This window comes from Ornithorhynchus anatinus, chromosome 4 (assembly GCF_004115215.2).
Source record: "Ornithorhynchus anatinus isolate Pmale09 chromosome 4, mOrnAna1.pri.v4, whole genome shotgun sequence".
In the NCBI taxonomy this organism is placed as follows: Eukaryota; Metazoa; Chordata; class Mammalia; order Monotremata; family Ornithorhynchidae; genus Ornithorhynchus; species Ornithorhynchus anatinus.
In genome coordinates this window covers 121,450,718-121,460,813 of record NC_041731.1, presented here as the reverse complement: position 1 = coordinate 121,460,813, position 10,096 = coordinate 121,450,718, and the positions used below count along the sequence as shown (strand labels likewise).

General features: G+C 45.8%; 1 non-coding gene across 1 annotated transcript; it reads right to left on the bottom strand.

Moving 5' to 3' along the window:
• Nucleotides 1-221: 221 nt before the first annotated feature.
• LOC114811367 lies at nucleotides 222-359 on the bottom strand. The gene has a single exon (XR_003759071.1). It is a non-coding gene; the product is annotated as a small nucleolar RNA SNORA7 (small nucleolar RNA).
• Between the last annotated feature and the right edge of the window lie 9,737 nt (nucleotides 360-10,096).

Below are 10,096 nucleotides of genomic sequence, written 5' to 3'. Positions count from 1 at the left end.
TATTTTATGCTGTCGAGTCACCTCCGACCCGTAGCGACGCCATGGACGTATCTCTCCCCAAACGTCTCACCTCCATCTGCCAGCGTTCTGGTAGTGGATCCAGAGAGTTTTCTTGGTGAAAATACAGAAGTGGTTTACCTTTGTCTCCTTTGCGCAGTAAACTCTAGTCCCTGCCCTTAACCCTCTCCCCTGCCACCGCTTCCCAACATGGGTGAGTTTTGACTTGTAGCAGATGGCCTACCAGTCGCTAGCCACTGGCCAAGCCAGGAATGGAACGGACAGGCCTCTGCTTGACTCTCCCTCCCGTAGCCGAGACTGGTAGGGGACTGGAAACTCTCCAGGTACGACCCTGAGAGGGGAATCCCCATTTTCCAGAGGAGGAAACTGAAACACAAAGTAGTGAAATGACTCACCCAAGGTCACATAGCAGGGGCTGGAATCAGAATTATGCATTCATTCATTCAATAGTATTTATTGAGCGCTTACTATGTGCAGAGCACTGTACTAAGCACTTGGAATGTACAAATAGGCAACAGATGGAGACAGTCCCTGCCCTTTGACGGGCTTACGGTTTAATCGGGGGAGACGGACAGACAAGAACAATGGCAATAAATAGAATCAAGTGGAAGAACATCTCATTAAAACAATAGCAAATAAACAGAATCAGGATTCGGGTCTCTTGGCTCCGGGTGGGTCCTGTGCTTTTCCCCCCAGGCCTCACTATTTCCCATGCTCCTAGTAGTGTCCTTAGAGCCACTCACACTCTTTCATCCCTATCAGGCATATTCCCCCTGGGACACAGCTTGTAATGAAAGTTTTAGTCTCCAAACAAACTACTGAGTGATTTGTTGAGGGGCAGTTAACAGGGAAGCCAAACCAGTAACTCATTATCCATAAATTGCTTAAAGAATCACTCTGTAAAGATGCCAATCACCAACGCACACTAAATATTCAATTCTCTCATTAAAGTCTCCACCTTTTCTACAGTGGGCAAAGGTTAGTAAAGTGATATCTGAGGCAGAGACTCCAATGAGCTCAGCTGTGGATTTCTCTGATGAACCTGCATAGACAAATGGATTTTTCATCATCACTTCTAATAATAATAATAATGATTGTGGTGTTTGTAAAGTCCTTACTGTGTACCAGGCACTGTACTAAGCATTGAGGTGGAAACAAGTTAAACGTGCTGGACACAGTCCCTGACCCACATGGGGTCACAGTCTCATTCTCCATTTTACAGATGAGGAAACCAAGGCACAGAGAAGTGAATTGACTTGCCCAAGGTCACACAGCTGACAAGTTCTAAGATGCTGAAGATTCCCTCTAGGGCTCTGCACCTTGACTCTGTGGGCATTGATTCGCCAGGTATTCATTTCAGTGAGCAAAGACAGTTAAATATAACCTATAATATGAGTTAGTGATGTGCCCTTCCACAGAACACTGAGTTGTGTTAAACTCCTGCTAAACTGCCCCACATCAGACTCCCAATTCTTGAAAATTCCTTCTGCTCAGGGAAAGTGACACTTCTTTATTTTGTATTTCCCAGGCAACTACTACAGTATATTACAGGACCTGGGTTCTAATCCCACCTCTGCCCCTTACCTGCTGTATGACCTTGGGCAAATCACTTAACTTTTCTCTGCCCCAGTTTCCTCATCTGTGAAATGGGGATTAAATATCTGTACTTCCTCCCACTTTGATAGTGCAAACTCTGTGGGACAGGGATTGTATCCGGTCTGATTATTTTGTACCTTCCCTGGCGATTAGTAATTATACTAATTATAGTACAGTAATAGTAATATTATTAATTATACTATTCTGGCATGCATTAAGTGAGTAACAAATGCCACAATTTATTATTATCATTACTAGAGTCCCATTCAACAAACGAAGAAACTGAAGCACTTTCCCTAGGTCACTGAGCAGACGAGCGGCGGTGCTAGAATTAGGACCCGGGTCTTCTGATTCTCGTGCATTTTCCACTGGGCTACACTTCATGTTGCACTTTGATTACAGAGTCCACAGATTCTTGAAGTAGCTGAGGTGCATTACTGAGGAGAGGCCACCTCCGCCTTTGGCAGCAGGCGGTCTCTTCCAAGCAAAATTCCCCTTTCAAGATTTCTTCCAATCTGAAATTCTAAATCCAGCCATCTCTAATCTGTCTATTGCAAAACCCGAGCTCGTAAACTGGAACGTTTTAGTCCCTTTGTAAGCTACAGAAAAGGAAAAACCAATTCTCTTCCGCCGGTCGAATCACCAGAAACCTCAGAGGGTTGCCTGAAATAAACTTGGAAAAAGAATAAAACCATCTTTGAAGAGTAATCTATGGAATATCTCTCTTATGCTATTATTGCTTTAAGGCTGGAGGAAGAGTTGGCTGAAGGCGAAGGGAGGCGCTGTGACGTCACGGTTGCCATTAACTGACACAGCCCGATCCTATCCTGTTGCCAAAACAGCCGGGATGTTTATGGCTTTCAAAAGAGATGTTTTATTTCTGCCATCCGCACCCCATCACGTGGCTGAGGGCTGAATCATTGTTGTCTTTCTCTCTTCACTGATGTGCGGCCGAGTCTGATCGACTGAAAAATACGGAAATGAAATTTTCCCTCCCCGACTCCATCGGGAGGTGTCGACATCATGAACTGCCAGTTAACTTCCTTCAGTGAAGCAGGGCCCAGGTGTTAGGGGCCAGTTGGAAGCCAAAGTGGGTGCTGAAATAATTTCCACTGCCCATGCTGCTTTGGCCTTGGTTGTAAAGAGAAGCTTCCTCCTTTCTGCTCACGTGGCCTCTGACAGCCCCGCGGATGCCGGACGCACAGGCCCGTGAGAGATCACCTGCGTTATGTGCATCGTGTAGACGCTAAACTACAGACTCGAGACTACAACTCTGTAGACTGTAAATTCTTCATGGGCTGGGAATGTGTCTCTCCGTTGTTGTGTTCCACTCTGCCAAGCACGCAGTAATAATAATAATAATGTTGGTATTTGTTAAGCGCTTACTAAGTGCAGAGCACAGTTCTAAGCGCTGGGATAGATACAGGGTCATCAGGTTGTCCCACGTGAGGCTCACAGTTAATCCCCATTTTACAGACGAGGTAACTGAGCCACAGGGAAGTGAAGTGACTCGCCCACAGTCACACAGCTGACGAGTGGCGGAGCCGGAAGTCGAACCCGTGACCTCTGACTCCGAAGCCCAGGCTCTAATAATAATAATGTTGGCATTTGTTAAGCACTTACTATGTGCAGCGCACTGTTCTAAGCGCCGGGGTAGATACAGAAGCAGTGTGGCTCAGTGGAAAGAGCCCGGGCTTGGGACTCAGAGGTCACGGGTTCGAATCCCCGCTCTGCCACTTGTCAGCTGCGTGACTGTGGGCAAGTCACTTCACTTCTCTGTGCCTCAGTTCCCTCGTCTGTAAAATGGGGATTAAGATTGTGAGCCCCACGTGGGACAACCTGATTCCCCTATGTCTACCCCAGCGCTTAGAACGGTGCTCGGCACATAGTAAGCGCTTAACGAATACCACCATTATTATACAGGGTAATCAGGTTGTCCCATGTGAGGCTCACAGTCTTCATCCCCATTTTACAGATGAGGTCACTGAGGCACAGGGAAGTTAAGTGATTTGCCCACGGTCACACAGCTGACAAGTGGAGAAGCTAGGATTCGACCCACGATCTCTGCCTCCCAAGCCCGTGTTCTTTCCAGCGAGCTACGCTGAACACGGAAAACTTTCAGAAAATACGATTCAATGATGAAATGAATGAATGTAGCATAGTAACCTCGTACGGATCACTTTGCAGATGTACTGAGTCCACCTGAGTCTAGAATGTTTCTTGGGGTGAGGGGACCCACAGACTACTCACTTGATCATTATAATTATGTTATTGGCTAAGCGCTTACTATGTGCAAAGCACTGTTCTAAGCACTGGGGTAGATACAAGGTAATCAAGTTGGACCCAGTCCCTGCCCCGCATGCGGCTCGCGCTCTCAATCCCCATTTTACAGATGAGGTGCCTGAAGCACAGAGAAGTGAAGTGAGTAGGCCAGGGTCAAACAGCAGACAAGTGGCGGAGCTGGGATTAGAACCCGTGACCTTTGGACTCCCAGGTCCGGGCTTATACCATGTTATTCCGCAGCCACTGAATTCCCTTTCCTGTGAATGTGGGGGCTGTTCCTGAGCCTCGGTAATAGTGACCCCAAAGATGCATCGTGCACAGGGCACGGACCAGCTGAGAGCCAGACTTCCTGAAATAACGCTGGATGTCCGGTCTCTCCCGTTCTTGCTGAGAGGAATTCAGGGGTCCATAGGGCAGGAGAAGGGCAATGGAGGGGTAGAGCAACCAGCTGATAAGCAGCTTGGCCTAGTAATAATAATCATAGTTTGATTTTATTTATACTGATGCCTGCTTACTTGTACTGATGTCTGTCTCCCTCCTCTAGACTGTGAACTCGTTGTGGGCAGGGATTGTCCCTCTTTATTGCTGCACTGTACTTTCCCAAGTGCTTAGTACGGTGTTCTGCACACAGTAAGCATTCGATAAATACGATTGAATAAATAATACTGATAATCATGGTATTCGTTAAGCGCGTACTATGTGGCACACGCCGTTCTGAGCACTTGGGTGGGGACAAGCAGATCAGGTTGGACACAGTCCCCACCCCACTTGCCCCAGGTCACACAGCAGACAAGTGGTGGAGCCGGGATTAGAACCCGTGACTGTCTGACACTCAGCCCCACGCTCTATCCACTACGCCATCCTGCTCGTTGGCGAGGAACAGGCCTGGGAGTCAGAGAACCCAAGTTCTAATCCTGACCGCCGCATGTCTGCAGTGTGACCTCGGGTAAGTCACTGAACTTTTCCGAGTCTCAGTTACCTCATCTGCGAAATGGGGATTAAAACTGTAAACCTCTACATGTGTCTAGTTGTATCTATTCCAGCACTAAGTAGGAAGACTGGCACATAGTAAGCACTTTAACAAATACCAGAGAAGAAAAAACAGAAAAAGCTAAGGAAAAGCAGCGTGGCTCAGTGGAAAGGGCCCGGGCTTGGGAGTCAGAGGTCATGGGTTCGAAACCCGGCTCTGCCATTTGTCAGCTGTGTGACTGTGAGCAAGTCACTTCTCTGTGCCTCAGTTCCCTCATCTGTAAAATGGGGATTAACCGTGAGCCTCACGTGGGACAAGCTGATGACCCTGTACCTCCCCCAGTGCTTAGAACAGTGCTCGGCGCATAGTAAGCGCTTAACAAATACCAACATTATTAAGGAGGCTGATGAGAAAATAAGCAGTTCTCAGGGTTTTGACAGTAGCCGCAGTGATAGTCCCTGCCAGAGAAGGACTAACTATATTTATATTAATGTCCGTCTCCCCCTCTCGACTTTAAGCTCGTTGTGGGCAGGGAATGTGTTTGTTAAACTGTATTCTCCCAAGTTCTTAGTATAGTGCTCTGCACACCGTGGGTGCTCAATGAATACGATCGACCGAGTGGCCGATTGAGAGTGTCTATCTAGGTCAGAATAAATCACCGGATTAATTAAATTGGTTAAGGAGCCTGGTAAATTGGAAAATTATTTACGCACGGAGAGATCTAAGCCAGAATAGACAGACACGGAGCCAGTATCAATAACGCCTCTACGTCAGTGGCCTTCCAAGGATCCAGCCAACTTCTGATTACAGGAGGCTCTTTGACTCTACCTGAGTGACCTGCCCAGGCCTCACTTGAGATTGGCATTCCAGACATCTTGCCATCATCCCCCTGCCTAATCATGTTGCCCACTGGGATTTTAACATAATAATAATAATAATGTTGGTATTTGTTAAGCGCTTACTATGTGCAGAGCACTGTTCTAAGCGTTGGGGGAGATACAGGGTCATCAGGTTGTCCCACGTGAGGCTCACAGTCTTAATCCCCATTTTACAGATGAGGTAACTGAGGCACTGAGAAGTTGAGTGACTTGCCCACAGTCACACAGCTGACAAGTGGCAGGGCCGGGATTCGAACCCATGACCTCTGACTCACAAGCCCGGTCTCTTTCCACCGAGCCACGCTGCTTAAGGGACTGCTGGGCTTGTTCTTAAACATTTGGTTTTGGTGTTTCAAGAAATGATTTGAAGCAGCAAATTAACCCCTTTCTTGGAAACTCATCATAATAACAACCATAATAATAATAACAATAATGATACTGTGGCATCTGTTAAATACTTCCTGGGTGGCAAGCTCTAGGCTAAGCACTGGGATAGATGCAATGAAATCCGATCTGACACACTATTCCGCAAAGGGCTCATACTCCGAAGGGAGGGAGAACAGGTATTGAATCCCCGTTTTACATATAAGGATATTTAAGCACAGAAATTGCGTGACTTGCCCAAGGTAGCACAGCGGAAACAGCGTGGTCTAGCGGAGAGAGCACAGGCCTATGAGTTAGAAAGACCTGGGTTCTAATCCTGGCTCTGACAATATCTTGCTAGGTGGCTTTGGACAGTTCACTTAACTGTTCTTTGCCTCGGTTTCTTCAACTGTCAAATGGGATTTAAATACCGGTTCTCCTACTTAGATTGAGCATCGTGTGAGACAGGGACTGTATCCAACCTAATTAACTTGTATTTAGCTCAGTGTTTAGAATAGCATTTGTTACATAATAATAATGCTGGTATTTGTTAAGCGCTTACTATGTGCAGAGCACTGTTCTAAGAGCTGGGGGAGATACAGGGTCATCAGGTTGTCCCACGTGAGGCTCACAGTCTTAATCCCCATTTTACAGATGAGGTAACTGAGGCACTGAGAAGTTGAGTGACTTGCCCACAGTCACACAGCCGACAAGCGGCAGGGCCGGAATTCGAACCCATGACCTCTGACTCCCAAGCCCGGGATCTTTCCACTGAGCCACGCTGCTTCAGGGACTGCTGGGCTTATTCTTAAACATTTGGTTTTGGTGTTTCAAGAAATGATTTGAAGCAGCAAATTAACCCCTTTCTTGGAAACTCATCATAATATGATAATAATAACAATAATGATACTGTGGCATCTATTAAATACTTCCTGGGTGCCAAGCTCTAGGCTAAGCACTGGGATAGATGCAATGAAATCAGATATGACACACTATTCCACATAGGGCTCATACTCCGAAGGGAGGGAGAACAGGTATTGAATCCCCGTTTTACATATAAGGATATTTAGGCATAGCATTGCGTGACTTGCCCAAGGTAGCACAGCGGAAGCAGCGTGGTCTAGCGGAGAGAGCACAGGCCTATGAGTTAGAAAGACCTGGGTTCTAATCCTGGCTCTGACGATGACTTGCTAGGTGGCTTTGGGCAGTTCATTTAACTGCTCTTTGCCTCGGTTTCCTCAACTGTCAAATGGGGTTTAAATACCTGTTCTCCTACTTAGATTGAGCATCGTGTGAGACAGGGACTGTATCCAACCTAATTAACTTGTATTTAGCTCAGTGTTTAGAATAGCATTTGTTACATAATAATAATATTGGTATTTGTTAAGCGCTTACTATGTGCAGAGCACTATTCTAAGCGCTGGGGGAGATACAGGGTAATCCGGTTGTCCCACGTGAGGCTCACAGTCTTAATCCCCATTTTACAGATGAGGTAACTGAGGCACAGACAAGCGGCAGAGACGGGATTCGAACCCAAGACTTCTGACTCCCAGTCCCGGAATCTTTCCACTGAGCCACGCTGCTTCTCTTGAAGCATAGTAAGCGCTTATCAGATACCATTTTAAAAAAAGTGGTGGAGCCACGTCGGTCTCAGCTGGGGCACTTCTCCTCTCCATTATCCAGTGCTCTGGGAACAGGGCAGTCTGGATGAAAATTTCTTGAGACGTCAAGGCAGGGTGTTAAAATGAGAGGCAAATTTATCTAGAGCAAGAATGTTCTCCCTAAAAGGAAGGGGAAAGCTTTTATTTTTCCAGTTTTAAACTAGTTTTCTCCTCTCTTCCTCCCCAACCCACAAACTTCCTCCCATTCAGCAGCCAAGATTGTTGAATGAACTGTATTTGAAAAAAAAAAAAATCACAAACTTGGAAAGTTTTGCTCATTAGATGTCCTGGATCCAATGTCTCCTTCCAAGAGTTTTGTTCTTTATTTCACTTTCTTTCTTATATATTGTGAACCCCCCCAAGGGACTGGGAGAGAGTTTAAGTCTCACTTGTATAGTTTCTCCCAGTGATTAGGATAATCTGCTGTACACACTAAGCGCTTTATAAATGTTATTAATCAATCATTTTTATTGAGCACTTACTATGTGCAGAGCGCAGCACTAGGCTCTTGGGAGAGACGAAAACAACAGAATTAGCAGACACATTTCCTTCCCGTGATGAGTTTACAGTGTAGAGACAAGCTTACGGCCTCGTAGCTTGTAGTAGAGAAGCAGCATGGCTTAGTGGAAGGAGCAGGGGCTTGGGAGACGGGGGACGTGGGTTCTAATCCTGGCTCTGGGTGGTGTCTGCTGTGTGACCTCGGGCAAGTCACTCTATTTATTTGCTATTGTTTTAATGAGCTGTTCATCCCCTTGACTCTATTTATTGCTATTGTTTTTGTCTGTCCGTCTCCCCCGATTAGACTGTAAGCCCGGCAAAGGGCAGGGACTGTATCTGTTACCGATTTGTATATTCCACGCGCTTAGTCCAGTGCTCTGCACATAGTAAGCGCTCAATAAATACTATTGAATGAACTTAACTTCTCTGTGTCTCAGTTACCTCATCTGTATTACGGGGATTAAAAGTGTGAGCCCCACGTGAGATAACCTGATTTCCCTGTATCCACCCCAGCATTTAGAACAGTGCTTGGCACATAGTAAGCACTTAACGAATACCACAATTATTATTATTATTATTATTACTGTGTTTCTCTGGTTTGTCTCTTTCAACCCATAAGGTTCCCAGCGGGTAGACCAGAGTCTAGAGTTTGTGAACAGAATACAATGCTGATTCTTTTGGGTTTGGCCTTTCCAATTAAGCAGGTGCCACGTGCCTTCTTTCTTTGAGATTCTCCTAGCTTTTAGTGTCTCTGCATTGAGCTTAAAAGCGAAAGAAAAAAATATTTGTTTTTGGACTCTTCATTTGCCGGTGTAATAACCCTGCTCCCATAACCACCAACAGCTTAGTACAGGGCTCTGAGCAAAGTGTTCGGCAAATACCACTGTCGGATTGATCGATGGATTCTACACCAGGAACACCTCACAGCAATCGAGGCATTACTGTCGCGCTGCAGCTGTGACTTCGGGAGATGAACTGTATTAGAAGCTTGGTAATGTGGGTTTTAGCAGCCCTCTCTGCTTAGCAAGGCTGACAGTAATTATCACCCAGGAGAGAAAGAAATTCTGTCATATTGATGAGACCTCTCTAATTTGCATCCAGTGGTGAGACGAAGTCTCATGTAAGATTAAGCACTTCTTAGTGAGGATGGCTTACTCGGTGCACTTACATTTGTAAAAAAAGTTTGGATACATCTCATTTTTTTTTCCTTCTTCTAATGATACAGATTCACCACGGTTGAAGGGGATCATTTCACTTCTGGAGCAAAGGCAGCCATTTTGTGACTCCCTTCCCTTCATCTCCCCCCACCCCTGCTTCCGACTTGAGTTTTCCAATCATCCCCTCTTCCTTCAGGTGATCTGCATGTGAGGGAGAGTAGTAATTAATAATCATGATACTATTATTATCATTGTTATCATTCTTCATTGTGGTATTTATTAAGTGCCAGCCATGTTCTAACACTGAGGTAGATGCAAGATAATTAGATCAGGCACAGTCCCTGCCCTACATGGGATTGCCGGCCTAAGCAGGAAGATACATAATAATAGCACTTATTAAGCTATTAGTCTGTACTAAGTTTTGGTTTAGATACGAGGTTCTGAGAGCAGGCACATTCTCCGTCTCAAACAGGGCACACAATCAATTTCATTCCCATTGTAACCATGAGGATAATAATAATAATAATAATGATGTCGGTATTTGGTAAGCATTTACTACGTGCAGAGCACTGTTCTAAGCTCTGGGGAGATACAGGGTCATCAGGTTGTCTCCCGTGAGGCTCACAGTCTTATCCCCATTTTCCAGATGAGGTCACTGAGGCCCAGAGAAGT